This window comes from Odocoileus virginianus, chromosome 31 (assembly GCF_023699985.2).
Source record: "Odocoileus virginianus isolate 20LAN1187 ecotype Illinois chromosome 31, Ovbor_1.2, whole genome shotgun sequence".
Taxonomy (NCBI): Eukaryota; Metazoa; Chordata; class Mammalia; order Artiodactyla; family Cervidae; genus Odocoileus; species Odocoileus virginianus.
Window position 1 is genome coordinate 1,010,043 of NC_069704.1, and position 18,356 is coordinate 1,028,398.

The 18,356-nt window shown below is 49.3% G+C and overlaps 1 protein-coding gene across 20 annotated transcripts in view; it reads right to left on the reverse strand.

The window, feature by feature from the left end:
- The window catches only part of MYT1L (myelin transcription factor 1 like), a 400,361-nt gene that overhangs the window by 150,014 nt on the left and 231,991 nt on the right, over positions 1 to 18,356 (reverse strand). The window lies entirely within an intron of this gene.

Consider the following 18,356-nt stretch of genomic DNA (forward strand, 5'->3'; position numbering starts at 1 on the left):
TTCTGCAGGCTCCCTGTGGGTGAGAGTCAGATCACGTCTGTGTCCTCTGCGGCTTACCTGACCAGGTCAGAGGAGGGTTGGGTGGGTTTCTGGGGGCCGTGCTGATCTCGGACCCCGCATCCCACCTGCCCTGGTGGAGGGGGTGGCCGGAGGGGCTGGGAGGAAAGCATTGGGAGGGGTTGGGGGAGCAGGTACATGTGAGCCCCCCTGGGTGATTTCTCACAGCGCACCAAAAGTGCTGGCCTCTCTGAAAATGCAGCTTCTCGCCAGACTGCTGCGGCTGCTTTCGGAGGTCCATCCTCCAGCCCCGGGTCAGGGACCACGGTCGGGCATTGCTGATCACGGAGGTCAGCCTTCCTGACCGTAGACCGGGAGGTGGGGGGGCCTCTGGGTTCCATGGTGGCCTCCGTGTCGGCCCTGCTGCTGCAGGGGGGGGGGGTCACTGGCCGTCCCCTGTCCCCCACAAGGCCACCCAGAGGAGAGGCGCACACGGCCGCCCGTGCGGCTCCTGGCCGAGCCCTGGGAAGGCCGCTGAGGAAGCCAGCACCCCGCTCCCCGAGGAAGGGCCGAGTCAGCCTGAGGGGGCTTGCTCTTGAAGGGTGAGTGGTTCCCGCTGAGCAGGGATGGTCAGGCCACAAGCAGGTGAGACGGGGACCCGGAAGGGGGGGCATGCTGGGAACCCACACGCGGGCGAGCTCCCCTCCACGTCGCTGGGAAGCGGTCAGAAATTCAGTTGGAAAGGCCAGAAGCTACCTGCCAGCTGGCCGAACACGCTGCTAAGAGGGTCTACTAAGTAGGCTTCTGTGAACTGCATCAGCTTATTAAACGGCGCTGCTAACATCGCATGACAGAAAGCAGCGGTCGGATATGAGCTGACTGTGTTCGTATATCAGGGATGCAAATTAAGAGTGTAATGTACAGGAAAGATTCCATTTAATCACCAGCAACACCCTTCAGAGGCTGGCTTAACACTGCCAAGACAACCAAGGGTCCAGACTGGCCAGCCCAGAGCTCCCGTTCGCGGTGCAGACGGCCCGAGGAGACGCAGCGGGCAGCTGCGTCTGCAGCTGTGGATCTGATGCGGCCGGGACGAGAGGCCGTGTCAGTGGCCCGAGGCTCCTGGAGGGGCTCACGATGCGGCCAGGACGAGAGGCCGTGTCAGTGGCCCGAGGCTCCTGGAGGGGCTCACGATGTGGCCGGGATGAGAGGCCGTGTCAGTGGCCCGAGGCTCCTGGAGGGGCTCACGCAGCCCCGAGACGACTGGTGGTCTGTCTAGGGCAGTCTGGAGTCAGGGATCCCTCCTGAGAGGAGGGCGATTAAATGGATTAAAAACAATTTTTTTTTTGAGCAAGTCCTTTTGAACATCAGTTTCCTATCTGTAAAATGGACATTTTTTGGAAAGGTATTTTCAGCTCTAATATTTTAGAATTTTTGAAAAAGCTTCTAGGTATTCGACAGCTCAGAGTGAAGGACCCTGTTCTAAACGTACCAGAAGGCGAAAGGTGATTTTTGTAAAGATGTGTAATCACCCAAGGCAATCGTTTCCACTTAAGACTAAAGTGACGGTAAGTTACGTGAATGCCTGGCTGACACACACTTGATCACGTCCACACAACAGTTGTGCACACGGGCACACACGCGTGAGTGTGTTACAGCCTCACGTAACAGGCGCACCGTGCTTGGTTCGATGTGTTAGAATTACCTTCCTGTGCGTGAGATAATCTAGGTTGTATTTGATTAAAAATGGATCTAATAAATTATTTTCAAAACTGCCAACTGAAAAATTGCACATAATTTAGAAAATTAGTGGCATCTGACAATTGTCGATGTGTCAGTGTGTGAGACAACACAAAAGTAAATGCACAAAATCACACCATGACTTATTAACTGCTCATCTAACATTTATCCATGCTTATTTGCATATTCCATAATTTGTTTAAGTTACCTCTTCCCTTCTGAGGCAGGATACCAAGCACAGATCACCTTCTGGTGGAGTGCCAGGTACAGTGTATGATTCAGTATGTCTTAAAATCTCCAGATTCATATTTTGTTTCTAACCTCTGATCTCACCTATTATGTGTTTACTCACTCATTCCTATATCTTCACTTTATATACAAACTGCAGGCCTACTATTTGCCCGCTGTTGTTCTTAATGCTAAAGATTCATGTCAAGGAATAAGAGACAGCAATTGGCCTAGCTATAATTTAAACAAATATAAATCAGTTTAAGATATTTTCCTCTTAGCTTTATTAGAAAGGTATTTGTAAGCTGCATGTGTATCCTTAGAAATTATGCAGGAGTTACAGATGTTGATTTCTTCAAAAGTATATTGAGGTGAAAGTTCATGAATGCATAGTAACATCCTTGAAAGTACAGTCTAAGTTAATGGGAAACGATGAAGCAGTGTGAACCAATATGATTTATGTATAATTTTAGTTATACATTCAGCTGGCCTTAAGCTATGTCTGTTTTGACTACTAACCAGAGTGACCATACAGTTCAGTGCTAATGGGTACCTGGCCCAAATGTCTTCACTTTTTAAAATTAAATCAGATTTGTAAAATCTGCATTAAACTATGATGAAAGCATTGATTTCTAATATCTCATATGGTGAGGATGCAGCTATTTCTCAACTATTTCGGTTTTGTGTTGAGTGTTTCTTGACTTCCCTGATGACTCAGTGGGTAAGAATCCGCCTCTAATGCAGGAGACACAGGAGACTTGGGTTCAATTCCTGGGTCGGGAAGATCCCCTGGAAGAGGGAATGGCAACCCACTCCAGTATCCTTGCCTGGAGAATCCCACGGACAGAAGAGCCTAGCGGGTTACAGTCCGTGGGGTCACAAAGAGTTGGACTCGAATGAGCACATAGCGCATTGAATGTTTCTATGACTGACTTTTTGAAATTGTGGACCTTCCATCACCAGCTCCAATAAAGAGCGCGGCTACTAATTTCCAACAGATAAGCCTCTCACTTTCCAAGGTAAAGCTTCTGTTTCCATGGCTTTCAGGGCCATGGACTGTCCGAGTCTGGGGCTCCAGGGTGCCTCGGGCCCCTGGGATCGTCCTCGTGACATCTCTGTGGTTGTGACAGAGAAGAGATGCAGCAGCGGACGGCAGGAGGGGAGGCCCCGGGTGTGGGGGGGAGCACTCAAGGCTGAGTCAAATCGGATCCGATTAACCCACCTTTTAAAACCACTAGGAAAAGGCAGGGGCTCAGACTCAGTGAGCCTTCCGGGGCGCAGTGGTTGGCAGAGCGGACAATCAGTGCCCCCACCCCCGCCGTGTCCCAGGGCAGCGAGGCAGGACTCCGCCCCACCCGGGGCCTCCAGGCCAGGCTGCATGCAGGGCTACTGAGTGCAAAGCACTTCGGCATCAAGAGAGAAGCAGTCTCATTTTTCAGTACTTGAAGGTGACAAAAGGAATTAGCATTTTAAAAATATTCTAGGTTTCAGCTGGCTACAGGGGCTTCCCTGGTGGCCCCGACGGTAAAGAATCACCTGCAATGCAGGAGACCCGGGTTTGATCCCGGGTCGGGAAGATCCCCTGGAGGAGGGCATGGTGACCCACTCCAGTGCTCTTGCCTGGAAAATCCCAGGACAGAGGAGCCTGGCGGGCTGCAGTCCACGGGGTCGTGAAGGGTCGGACACGACTGAGCGACTGACTTTTCACTTTCTGACAGAAATGACAGGGACTGGGGGATCTCAGAATAAAGACACCTCCCTGTTCTGGCTGCTTCGTCTGGCGTCCAGACATTCTGGAAGACGCGGAGACTTAAACAGTCGTCAGCCCCTGGTGGGGTGTGTGTGCCCCCTGGACGCTCTGTGGGTGTCCCACGAGGACCCCGTCCCCCGCTCAGCGTCCCATTCGGACTTCTGTTCAGAGTTGCATGGTGGTAAGGAGGGGTTAATCCTGACAGATAACCGCGCCGGCTCCTTTAGGAGCCGAGCAGGGAGCACTCACAGGTGGGCGCTGGGAGGGCTGATCAGGGTTCTAAGCGCCTGCAGGCAAGCTGTTCAATTCCTCCATTTTAAAAACAAGATAGAGGGCTAAACTTACTATGTTCTCTTACAGTGGTTTCTAAAAGTCCGACAAACACTGAGCAGAATTCGCTCAAAAAAGAATGTCAGTATCAGGGCAGCATTGCATTGAGCGCTTCTCCTGCTCTTAGAACCACTGGGGACACTGGGTTCTGACGCCCTCTCACACAAATACTGTGGCATCCAGTCCTCACAGCATCGCAGCGACAGCTGGTGAGAATCTACGTGTGACCTTCACTTGTTTACGGACAAACTCCCGGTTCCATACACTAGTCAATCGGGGGAATCGCCACTTGCCACTGTTACGAAACTGAAAGTTTCGCCTCTGAAGGACGATTCAAAAGTGACCCTATGGATGGGGAAACATGGCTCATTGAGGATGAGCACGGTTGTTGCTGAGGAGTGGTTGAGACTTTGGACCCAACGTGCGTGTGAGTGTGCGACTGTGTGCAAGTGAGTCAAAGTGTGAGTGCGAGTGAAACAGAGCTGTGGGTGAGACTTGCGGGGCGCCCCATCTGCAGTATGAGCTGGTCACACCAGGCGAACTGCGCAGGCGGCACGTTTCGGTCTCGCCGCGTCTGCCTGCTTTTCCGGGTGGTCTGGCCTCACCGGCTCTGTGTTTGGGGACCAGGGTCCACTTGCAGGGTAACCGTCTCCCTGGCACTTCACCTGCCTCCACTGGCCTCGTGCAGAAGGAGCCTCGTCCGTGTGCCTCCAACGCGCACGCCTACGCACACCTGGTCCATCCGGCGAGTCCTTGTAAACAAGGGTCCCCTGGGCACCGGGGGCGGGACTACTAGAGGGAAGGGCCAGCCTGCAGAGACCCTTCCCCACACACTTCCGGGCAGCCTCCGCAGTCAGAGGGTCCAGGGAAGCGGCTGACGGCCTGGGACAGCATCCTGCCCAGAAGTGAGCCAGGCGTTCATAATGTGCAGCTGTGTGCATCCAGGTTGGAAAATCGATTGCAAATGAATTTTTTATTCACATTTTCAAGTTCTGGAAGGAACTTGAAACATGGCCTTTTAGTCAATTAACCTCTTCTCAAAGAGCTTATAAAAAGTGTGATAGTTATTTGAGAGAAATACCGATATTTTATTTTCTGTCAGTTTCTAAAGAGTAAGTCATTTGTGAGGGGCAGGTCATGGGATGGGGTAGTTATTTGCAATGCTGAAGTAAAATTTTTTCCTATTAGATGTCAATATCTTCTATTTCACCTATCATTCTATCAATTTCACGTCAAAACCACTCAACAATCAGCTAATGTTTTTATTGCATTTGTTCAATCACTAATGCCAACAGCATATCCACAGGAACAAATGTGCTTTGAAATGGGAAAAAATTGGGACAGTTGAATGAGCCAAAAGAAAAACAGGGTAAGTCATCTTGAAGAACACAATTTGGATGGTATTGCCTTCTCTGGACGGAGAAGGCAGTGGCACCCCACTCCAGTACTCTTGCCTGGAAAATCCCATGGACGGAGGAGCCTGGCAGGCTGCAGTCCACAGGGTCGCTAAGGGTCGGACATGACTGGGAGACTTCACTTTCACTCTTCACTTTCATGCATTGGAGAAGGAAGTGGCAACTCACTCCAGTGTTCTTGCCTGGAGAATCCCAGGGACAGGGGAGCCTGGTGGGCTGCCGTCTATGGGGTCACACAGAGTCGGACACGACTGAAGCGACTTAGCAGCAGCAACCTTCTCTAGAAGGATATGTTTGCTTATAAAAATGCACTTATCTAAAAATCCAAAGGACCTGGGGTTCATTCTACAAGAATTTTACATGGTAAGTGAACGTAAAAACACACCACTCTTGCATTCATAGTTTTGTTGCTGGTAACTTGTTCTTTTTAATTCAGTTAAAGCTTTGAGTAAAGGCAGGACTTCTGAGACATGCCTGATTTCCTGTTGGTGTGATTGGTGGCTCTTGGTGAAGACCATGCCTGTGCCTCCTCGTTTTCTCGGGGACACCTGCCCACCCAGCCCAGCGTCCCCTGTGGGGCAGGCCTTCATGCTGGGGGCTTCAGGCTCCTGGGACAGCGGGGAGAGTCTGCTCTGCTCATGAGCTGAATGGGAGTTAATGCTGGATCGTGCTTAGGTGACTCTCAGTTTTACAGAGACGTCCTTTGTCTCTTACCAAACGTTTCCTCCAGCATACCTGTGACTTCACGCTCTGGGAAAGGGGATTGGGGACGGGACAGCCCACCCCCGGCAGCAGGAGCACACAGTTTGGCTGCCATGGATCTGCTCCCCCGCTTCCCGGAGGAGGATGCCCCAGTGGCAGGCTGCTGGGCTGTTGGAGGAGGGCGGGCCTCCGGGACCTGCGTCCTGCAGCCGAAGCAGATGGTGTCAGGGAGTCGTCAGCTGCTGGTCCAGCCAACGTCTTTCTCAACAGCAGTGCTCCCACTGGGGCCCTCGTATGTGGTCGCTTAGAACCTGACAGTCTCCACTGAAGGGAAGTTCTTGCCTTCTGCTGAGATCTGAAGGTGCAAGGACTGCATTTATCTAAGTCCTTAAAAGGAGCCATTTCATGCAGCCGCACTCCATCTGTTTGGCTCTGTCACCAAACATCCGGGGCGCCCCAGGTGGCTCAGTGATAAAGAAACTGCCTGCCATGTGGGAGACCTGTGTTCAATCCCTGGGTTGGGAAGATCCCCTGGAGAAGGGAATGTCTACCCACTCCAGTATTCTGGCCTGGAGACTTCCTTGGACTGTGCAGTCCATGGAGTTGTAAAGCATCAGACACGACTGAGTGACTTTCACTTTTGCTTATGTTAGCTTGAACTGTGGACTTTGTTTTCAAGGCAGTTGTACTGCCTCTGGAGGACAGGTGTAGACTCTGAAGGACACGTGAAGGACGAGCGATGTGAATAAGCAGTGTGACTCACATGACACTTTCCTGAGTCATTAGCTGATTCAGTGCCCAGAGTCACAAGGTTGCACATCGTACATTTAGTCACACCAACCCCTGTATTTTCTTAGGAGCTCAGCTCTAGCATATTAGCTAGAGTTGGTGCTAAATTGCAATGGTCATTCGGTGAAATTGCTTGCTCTTTCCTTATCCGTGATCACTGATGGGGAAGTGGACTTCTCAGGCCCCGCCCCGCTCCGCCCTTCCGACCTCACCTGCCAGTGGCCTTGAGATTGGCAACTCCCTCCAGGCTTTCGGGTGACCCTCACTCAGTCACTAAGCGTCACAGACCGGCCACTGTCCCCCTCCTGCCTCTTTCTGGAAATCACCCCAATGACGGCCTCTGGAGCTCGAAGCCAGGCAACTGGGCATCCTGCGTGCTCCCCACCACCAGGCTCTGCCCCCTGCAGCCCCTCACCTGGCAGCCTGCCCTCCACATCCCTGCACCCTCCAGCCCCGTCTCAGGTGACCTGACATCACCGAAACCCTGCTGGTGATTCAAGCTCTCCATCCCTCCATCACACCTGACCCTCCCCACACCTGGGTCTTCCTCCCCTTCAGCCCAGGAATGGCCTGGCCTCACCTCATCATGTATGACTGTGAGAGTTGGACTGTAAATAAAGCTGAGTACTGAAGAACTGATGCTTTTGAACTGTGGTGTTGGAGAATACACTTGAGAGTCTCTTGGACTGCAAGGAGATCCAACCAGTCCATCCTAAAGGAGATAAGTCCTGGGTGTTCATTGGAAGGACTGATGCTGAAGCTGAAACTTCAATGCTTTGGCCACCTGATGCAAAGAGCCGACTCATCCAAAAAGACCCTGATGCTGGGAAAGATTGAAGGTGGGAGGAGAAGGGGACGACAGAGCATGAGATGGTTGGATGGCATCACCGACTTTATGGACATGGGTTTGGGTGGACTCTGGGAGATGGTGATGGACAGGGAGGCCTGGTGTCCTGCAGTCCATGGGGTTGCAAAGAGTTGGACACGACTGAGTGACTGAACTGAACTGAAAACCTCCTCAGTGAGACAGAAACGGCTCAAGACAGTGGCCCCAGCTCCCAGGCTTCTGCGTCCTGTCTGTCTCCCTCTGCCTTGAAGCTGTGCCTGCCTGGACCACGTCCGCTCCCTCGAGGCTGCCCTCTCTCTGCAGCGGAGACCCGCGCCCTCCGCGCAGGAGACCCCCCACCCCAGACGGACTCCTTCCCTGCCCTGCCACCCTCCCCTTTCACCCATCTTCCGTAAAATCGATTGGTGAGCACAGGGGCTTTGCTCTGCTCTTATGGGGTCCTCAGCATCTAGGGGTGCCCGTCCCTTCAGGGGTGCTCAGTAATAAATGTTAAGTAAGTGAATAAATAGCTGTGGACACACAAAAGGTATCCAGTTATCCACACACTGGTAAAAATGAACATCAGTTAAACAAATAATCTCCAGAGAAGATGAGGTCACAATTTGACTGCAGGGGAATTTGACTGGATAGGAACATACGGGAACAGGGACATGGGAATACAGGAAGACATGATTTTTACCATTTTGGTTCACAGAGAAGGATTCCATCAAACAATTTTTTTTTCCCCCTAGAAAATGAATGAATGAAGAAAAAGCCCAGACAGGTACTTTTCTTGTGCTATTAATTTAACTAACTGAAGTATTGGTTTCCCGGATGAAAATTTTAAAGTTATTATTTTGTTATGGCTTTTTCCTGTTGCTGCTGCTGTTGTTTTGTTGTGACCCCAGGCACTGTAGCCTGCCAGGCCCCTCTGTCCGTGAGCTCTCCCAGGCAAGAACACTGCAGTGGGGTTCCAGTTTCTTGTCCAGGGCATCTTCCCGAGCCAGGGATCAAACCCACATGGCCTACATTGCAGGTGGATTCTTTACCACTGGGCCGATCTTCTATTAATCTGTCTGTCTCACCCACAGAGGTGTTGCTTTTGTGCATTAATGTGTTATATATTTACATATACATGAACAGATAAGAAAATAGTAAGACAATACCTGCTGTTAATATCTAAGTGTAAATCATGCACAACTAAAGTTACAAAGAAAAAGTTTCTTTGTGACTTAAAGCCACCATACTTGTGACTCACCATCAGAACTAGATGTACCCAAAGTTAATTTTTGTCAGCAGCTACATAGGCAAGTGTTTAAATACAAAAAGAGAGAATTATACAATGTCAAAACTCCCCCCAAGAATCTCCCACCTCCCACAACAGAATGCACAGCTGGGTGTGAAAATGATGGGCAACAAGCATATGATCAAAATAATAACAAAATATTCAACAGGCTTTGAAAAGTGCCAGTCTCCTGCTCAGACACAAGGTGGAATTAAGCCTGTGTCAGTCAGTTCAGATGTCCTCTTGCCTTGATTTTATAATCAGGATTTAACAGACCTGAAAGTGAGGATGGTGACTGAGCGACAGGGACCAGTCTAGTCTCCCTCCCTCCAAACCCAAGCCTGGCTGCAGGGATGGGCTGGCTCTTTAAACAGGACTGGGATCCACAGTCTCTTTAAAAATAACTCAGTTCACAACAAGGACTCGGTGTTCCTCTCCCTCCCCCACCTCTATTTTGGGACGCCAGCCCTGTTATCACGGAGCAGAATGACATTCACAGCAGGTACAACTGACACATGGAAATTTGTTGTCTCAGTGGCACTAATTGGGTATCTGTACTTGGGAGGATGATGGCGCAAGGGGGAGGTGTTTAAACCTGTGAGTTCAGAACCCCGTTTAGGGTCCATTTCCATGTAAATGAAGAGCACTCACAGCTTCTGTGCAAGGCTCGTGGTAAGACATCCAAGCCAGCCCCAGACTGTTGGGAGAAGCCATGAGCAAGGAAACTGATACAGAAGAAAGCCGTTTTTTCCCTTACCTTCTGCATGCAAGATTTATGCAAGAATCTCCCATTAGCACTAATGAGACTTATGCATGTAAATCTCCCATGAAACGACAGGGGATTAGCCCCATCCATCACCGTGCAGACGTGGCTTCCAGGGAGGCTTCTAGCAGACAGACCGCCTCCCCTTAAAGTGCTGAGGCAGCAGACCTCGGCGAGGCCTGGGGAGGAGGGGTCCCCACGGAGCCGCACAGTGCGGGATTGGGGGCGGAGGGGCTGATCTGCATGAGTGGGCAGGATTCAGAGATCGGAGCAGAGCCCCCTCCTGCTCGTGACACAGCATGAGCAAAATGAGACTGGATACCCGCCTTGCACAGATGGGTTCTCTGCCCGTCATGGCTCCACGCTTTCTCTCAGGAGGACAGACGATGCATTCCCAGCAGCCAGCTGTCCCCAGAGTCCTGCCTGGCTCTGCACACGCCGGGGCAAGACCTGTTGCCTCTTTCCAGGCATCACTGCTGGTGGAGGGTGCGCCTCCGCCAGGCTCCTGGGTGGAAGGGCTGTCTGATCCCCGGGACGCCTCTCCTCTCCCCCGAGTGTCCCTCTGCCCACTCATTTCCCACGGATCCGCCTCGCGGGACGTCTGTTCTGCGCTGGGAGTGTCAGTTGCATCCAGCCACGGCCTCTGTGGGCTCTCCACGAACGCTTGGTGGATATAAACACGGACGGTGAATTTCAAGAGGGGCAGGATCCCCAGGCCACCATGTGGAGAAGAAATTCACCCCCCCAACCCCAGGAGCCTTGCCTGTCCTCCCTCCTCCTCCAACACCAACGAGCGTCTGTAGAAATATGCCTTCAAAGTGCACACACAATGACACTCGTGGGCTTTGCGCCCTGTGAGTTTTCATTTCACAACACGTGCTGGGCCGCAGTTCTTACAGGCTCCCGCCTTCAAAACTAATTCTTAGCATTTCATTGCATGAATACAGGAAATTCATTTAAGCAGTCTTTATGGACAAAAAGTTGTGTACAAAATCATGTTCTTGCAAACAAGAGTACAACGTGTGATGAAAAACAGTCCAGTCTTCTAAAACACCAACTAGGTGACAAATGTCATTAGATTCATCCAGTCCTGCCCACCATGCCCCAAGGTGCATGCGGTGCAATCATGCCTGACGTCCAGAGGGAGACGGATACTCCAGAGACTGTAGCTTGTCCAAGGTCAAGCTTGGACTGGATCCCTCGGGCACTGCCCCACAGCAGCGTCACACACACACAGCTCCTGAGTGTGACTGTGCGCCAAGTCCACAGACGTGGAAGCGCTAACACACAGGCAAGGTCCTTGCTAAGTGCACGGATGTTGCTCTTGTCTCTAAGCCACGCTCCTCCGCACTGCTGCAGCGTGGCTGGTGGGTGCGATGCCATGACCCTGTGACTCAGTCACGTGGGCGATACTCATGAAGCTGAACACCTTTTCCAACGGAAAAGCCACTTGCATCTTCTCTGAAATATCTTCCCATATCCTTCCCAGGTGTAGTTAATAATTGCCAAATTTAGTGTGCTAGTAGGTCACCGTCTGCCTGTCACTGCTCGGTTCTAATGGGCTTGCTCCTTGTTTGTTTGTTTATTAATGCAACCTTAAAATAAGGCATGCACTACAATTTCCATCTTTTGAAAGTGATTTTGATTAGGGAAGATTTACTCATTTAACTTCTATATTATCTGTGTTTAAATTTAACACCACTTTCAAGACTGGAATGCGTTCTTCACTATGCTTCGGCAAGTGTCTGTTAATTCCCACGCATGAATTTTACATTGGATTTAAATTGTGCATGAAAGCCACCCATGAGATAAGGGCTAACATGATTTTTATTCTGGTCAAATGAGAACATGTCCACCAGGCAGAAGAAAATGATACAAGAGAGGATAGTTGTATTTCCTCCCCCAAAGAAAAAATATGTAAACCTCCAGTGGCCATTCTAGAACCTTCTCTGGGATGTGGCTACTTGAAAACCCCCTTCTAGGTGTGAGAAGGAAGCCGAACGTCACTCAACAGTCCTCCTTCAGCACGTACTACACAAGGCTTAGGCCACTGCATTGAGTTACGAGTTTCCATTGTCTGGCAGGAAATTTTAAAGCTCAGCATACTACTTCTTTATGAAAACATAAATTCCACTAACTCCATATAGAAGGGACTGTTGACATTAGCAGACTCAGAGGTTTAATGATACAACCTCTTCCATTAAAGATGTTGCCAGTTGTTTAAGCAGACTGTGTCTTTCCAAACATACAAAGGACGGTAGAGCTTTATAAATAAAATGGTGAACAAACGTTCAGACCCAAGGAGAGGGTGTGAACTGTCATTAGGAAGGAAATATGAAGATTAAAACAAAGTCTGCATTTAGCTTCGACCAGCCCCTGCAGGGCTGAGGAGTGCCCCCAGCACCCTGGGGTGTGGCGGACACGGACTCTGTATGCGCGGAGGGCATGGCCATGCAGTACACGCCGCACCCGCTCTGGGGGCGCTTCGACTTTTGGGGCGTTTTGGGAAATTTATAACATACAGTTTGATGTTCAAGACTCCTGGGGCCGGGAGCCCCCGGGTCCCTTTGGCCTGCTCCCCCTGCAGACAGTTCCGAGCGGCCCTTTGAGGTCGGGCTGGCCCGCCCAGCCTGAGGGCACCATCAGCAAAGCCCTGGGCTCCCTGGGCACCTCTGGCTTCTGAGGTTTCCCAGGTTCAGCTCCAGGGAAACGGGGGGCAGGGCATCCTGACTCTGCAACTCTCGTGTGGAAGAGCACGCCGCCCTGAAGTGCTCACGGGCCTGTGGGGGGTCAGGCGCCCCCGGTCACAGTCAGGAGGCACGTGGGGTCATGGCTGCAGGTTGCAGGCCGACCTCGCTCCCGGCAGCGGGACCGCCGTGGAGCCCGGACGCGCTCCCTGGGTGACCCCGGGCCTGCAGGGGGACTTGGGGGTCCCCATCACCCCCACCCTTGTGGCCTCGCCTGCTCCCCACCCCGGCTCAAAGCAAACGCCCACGGCCTGAGGCGGCTCCTCTCTGCTGGGAGGAGAGGACTGTCAGATCAGACGCTCGTCACAGTCTGGGGTGGGGGAGGAATTAGTCACTTCCCTGCTTTCCAAGACGGCGGTGGCCCCGGACGCCGAGTCAAGTCACGGGAGAGCAGATTTCCACCTTTGCCCAAATTCCAGAAAAAACAACGCCCTTTTATTTCTTTTTCACTGTCTGTAGTACCTTATAACATCACATTTAATAAAGATTGTTATAATGGCAGATAAAAAAGTCATAAAGATGATTTAAGCAATACTGATGAACCACTATGAAAATGATCAAAAGCATTATGCGGTGAGCTAGGGATGATCTTGACCAAACACAATTGGAAATTATTGGACAGTTTTCTGGGAAGGGTTTACAAAAGCGGTGAACTCTGAGTCATGTTAACAGCACAGCCTGTTAGGCAAAACTGTGTGATTTAGTGGCGACCCAGCAGTTTTACAAATTCTTGGTGTGCAAGCTTGTATACACACAATGCATGCACACACAGGTAATATCTGTTGTGAGTATATGTGGAGCAGACACAAGGGTAGTCGTGTGTGATGTTTGCACAGGGCTTCGGGGACAGGGTGGGAAGACTAGTCCCAGCTCTTAGGTCAGAAGCCTAATCACCCACCTAAGCTTGAATCCTGCCTGCGCCATTTATTGTGCAATGTTGGACACTTTATTTCTCTATACATTTGTTTGCTTCTGATAGAAATTATGGATAAGAATCTGGATGGAAGAGGAACACAGGTGTTTCAAGGACTGAACGGATGTGGTGAGAGGTACTTTGAGACCAGAGCTTGGTACTTCTGTCCAGTCACTCACTCATGTTTGACTCTGTGGCCCCACAGACTGCAGGACACTAGGCTTCCCTGTCCTTCAGTATCTTCCTCAGTTTGCTCACACTCATGTCCATCGAGTCGGTGATGCCATCCAACTATCTCATCCTCTGTCGTCCCCTTCTCCTCCCACCTTCAATCCTTCCCAGCATCAGGGTCTCTTCCAATGAGTCAGTTCACCTCAGGTGGACAACGTAGTGGAGCTTCTGTTTCAGCATCTGTCCTTCCAACGAATATTCAAGACTGATTTTCTTTAGGATGGACTGGTGGATCTCCTTGCAGTCCAAGGGACTCTCAAGAGTCTTCTCCACACCACAGTTCAAAAGCATCAATTCTTTGGCGCTCAGCTTTCTTTGTGGTACAACTCTCACATCCGTACGTGACCACTGGAAAAACCATAGTTTTGACTATATGGACCTTTAAAGTTGGCAAAATATGTCTGCTTTTTAATATGCTGTCTAGGTTTTTCACAGCTTTTCTTCCACGGAGCAAGTGTCTTTTAATTCCATGGCTGCAGTCACCATCCACAGTGATTTTAGAGCCCAAGAAAATAAAGTCTGTCACTGTTTCCATTGTTTCCCCATCTATTTGCCATGAAGTGATGGGACCGGATGCCATGGTCTTAGCTTTATGAATGTTGAGTTTTAAGTCAGCTTTTTCACTCTCCTGCTTCCCCTTCATCAAGAGGCTCTTTAGTTTCTTTTCAGTTTCTGCACTTGGCTGATGTCATGAGGGTGGAGTTTGGTTCTAGCGGACACGTAAGGACCCCTTGGGCTTTCGCAGGTGGCTCAGTGTAAAGAATACTGCTAGTGCAGGAGATGCGGTTTCCATTCCTGGGTCCGGAAGATCCGCTGCAGGAGGAAATGGCAGCCCTCCCAGTATTCTTGCTTGGGAAAGCCCATGGACAGAGGAGCCTGGTGGGCCACAGTCCACGGGGTTGCAAAGAGCTGGACACAGCTGGGCGCGCACACACAGTGAGCCCCTAGCACTCATCACCAGCGTTTGCCGTCTACAGTGCTGTCACGGGCTCCAGTGCTCTCGCTCGAGCCCTTTATCCCTATTCCACAGAAAAAGAAAGTAAGACTTTGAAGGGATTTGCCCAGAGGAATACAAATGTTAATCGGCAGGGCTAGGATGAAACTAGTAGTATTTGTCAGCTGTTTTAAAGAAATCCGCATCAAAGGGTCAGAGAGCAGAGACATATGAAGCCAGAGCTATTTCAGCAGATTCCTCCTGGATGAGCGGCACACTTTTCTTTAAAGTAGGCACCATTCGGAACACAATTCATGGAGCTTGTTTTTGGAAAGTAGATATTGATTTCATTTTGAGTGACATCTTTAGCATGGACATTAGCTGGGAGTGAGATCTCCTCCTTGGGCCCTGGCTCAGAGGAAACTCGGTTTCCTGGAGCACCAGCTGTGGGCAGCCACAGGTGCCCAGCTCGCAACCGTGGTGGCTAATTGGGACACACGGACGGAAAATGCCCGAAATCTAAACCTGCGGCACTTTCACTTCTCCCATAACGGCAAGCCCCAGACTCCTTCTTGACTGGGGATGCCCGGGGAATCTGGGGCTGTGGACAGGATGTAAGTCCAAGGGGTATCGGGGGGTCACTGCCAGCTGAGCGATGGTGATGGGACCATGGGCTGTTACCCTGAGCCCTTCTGACTCTGAGCTGTAACCTAAAGAGGAGAACCAATGAAAGAACACTCCTGGGAATCCATAGCTCAAACAACTTCAAGGCAGCAGATGATAAGAATGTGCTGGTTCGGCACATTCAGCAGGTGATGGCCGAATGTGATCACGCTGGGCGTTGGAGGTGGAAAGGGTGGTGGGCAGAGTGAGAGCAACTAGCCGTCAGCTTCTGGGATGAAGAGCCCTGGGTCGGACCATTCTGGAGGTTCCCTCCAAAAGAACCAGGGGATGGGGCCATCCCACATTCTCTCCCGTGGACTGCAGAAGTCACATCTGTTTCACCAACACCAAACACAAGCCAGGAGGAATCGAACCCTTTGTCCAAACAAGCAGCTGCACCTGCCGCGTGCCCAGCATCTGTTCCTGTGCCTTGACTTCATCTCTGGTTTTGTGTTTTTCTCCTGCAGAGAAGGTCACTCCCAATTCATCCGTCTAATGACTTAACCTTGCAAGACCCAATTCTGGGGTCACATCCTCTGCAAAGACATTTTTCCCATCTGTAATCAGAGTGAAGATCTTTTTTCATCCTCCTAAATCATCTTCCCCAGGTCTCTGGTTGCCCTGAGAAGTGACTGAGCTCCTCACAGGGGCTGGAGCAGAGATGACCAGGCTCTGCCCTGCCCCAAGGGAAGGAGTTTCAGGCCTGTTTACTGTGGTCCTTAGCATGGGGACCCTCTGGGGACTGTGACCATGCCTCGTTTGTCTTATATCTCCTGAGCCTAGAAGGGTTCTTGGCACAAAATACTCAACATTGTTGGAAAAATGGGGAACTTGTGAAAACAGTGATTCATACATAATTACCCCTTGGTGCCTGAGACAGAAAGGGTAGTTATGAGAAAACCCTTTCCCCTGCATCCTTGTTCGTCATGTCTACTCTACTGCCAACTTCTGAAATACTTCCAGTGGGCTTGGAAATAGACTTGCATTAGTGATTGAAATGGGAAGGCTCCTTGGAATTAGTGATTTGTGTAAAATGTAGATCTCTGAACAAAATTCCTTTCTATCCCATCACTGGCCACCCACATCTGGTGTCTGTATTGTCTTGGCTACTTATTAATTGCATCTTCTTAGCAGAATCACTTACACTCTCTAATCTCGCCTTTACTGAGCCCTGAAGTGGGAAGAATAATCACTCAGACTTGCAGAATTTGGGAGGAATTTAGTGCTTGCCCGGTGCTGATGTATAGGGTTGGGCCCAATCATTGGTAGGTTTTGTTGTGTCAAAAATGACACAGGAGGGTCATTAATCACACATTCAAATGCATTGCAACTCTCCACACTGTTAGCATTACCATGGTCTTGAGTCGTGCCCCATCATACCTAAGTTTTGTATCTTCTAGACTCTAATTATGAATAAACAGCCTCTGAATGCCAGAAAGCTTACCCTGATGAAGAGACCAGGTGGAATATTCCATGACATTGGTGGTTATCTACTAAGGAACTACTGATTTCAAAATTCTGAGTTTTAAGAAATTTAACAGAAACTGTCTCTTCATTCTCAGTGCAGATTTGTATAAAACTTTATATTCCTCATTCCTATATAATTGCTTATTGTTTCCAGACCAGGATCAGAAAAAAGAAAAGAAAATCTTAATTTTTTTTAAACTGAAAAAACATGTATTTACGGTAATGTTTCATGTTCAAATTGGATAGGAAAATTCACTACCATAAAGTATGAAATCCTCTATTTCTGTCTGATTAAGAAACTTGGCCATGCAATTTATAGTTTCAAAACAATCAAAAGTCCAATGTCACTGTTTTGCAGAAGTAGAAAGATCCATCCTACAATTGATGTGGACTCTCCAGGAACCCCCAAATAGCCAACACAATCTTGAAAAAGAAGAAAAAATTTGGAAGCTTCATATTTCCTGATTTCAAAACTTACTACAAACTTACAGTAACCAAAATAGTGTTGGTACTGGCATAAAGACACATATAGAACAATGGAATAGGATAGACAGCCTATGAATAAACCATCATACATGGTCAAAGGATTCTTGATAAGGGTGTCAAGACCACCCAAGGGGAAAAGGGCAGTCTTTTCAACAAATGGTCATGGAAAAACTGGATATTTACATGCAGAAGAATGACATTGGACCCTTACCTTACCCCATATACAAAAAGTCACTCCATATGGGTCAAAACTCAGAACCAAACATAGCAGCTAAAACTATACAGCTCTGAGAAGAAATCATATAGGAAAATCTTCATGATATTAGACTAGGCAATGATTTCTTGGATACGAGACGAAAAAACACAGAACAAAAGAAAGATAAATTGGACTATGTTAAAATTAAAAACTTTTGGATATCAGAGGACACTAACAACCAAATGCCAAGGCAAAGTACAGAATGGGAAAAAATATTTGCAAACCATTCATCTAATAAGGGCTTAATATCCAGAATATATAAATAACTCTTATAACTCAATGATAACTACAAAGCTATCTGATTAAGACAAGAAACTTCAATAGACATTTACCCACAGAAGATACACAAGTGGCCAATGAATACATGAAAAGACCCCCAACCTTACTATCATTAGGAAAATGTAAGTCAAAATCACAGTGAGATACTACTTCCCATCCATTTACATGGCTGTGATTAAAAACAAAACGACAGAGAAAACCAGGTGTTGGTGAGTATGTGGAAAAATTGGAACACTTGTGCATGGATGGTGGGGTGGAAAATGCGGCAGCCACGATCAAAACTGGTATGGAAGTTCCTTAAAAAATTAACATTGGATCAAACAACTTCACATCGAGGTATATCCATGGTCAATTTTACATTCTGTGTATTTCACCACAATTTTAAAAAACCCGTAAGGAAGAACATTGGCCATAACTGGGCGGTTCCAAGGACCTGACTCTCATGGGCCACGGCGACACTGAGGGAGGCTGATCAACAGGAGCTGAAGCGACCTGTGATGACCCCGGGCAGAGCACACAGGCCCTCACTAAAGACATGTCTAATTGCCTTACAGA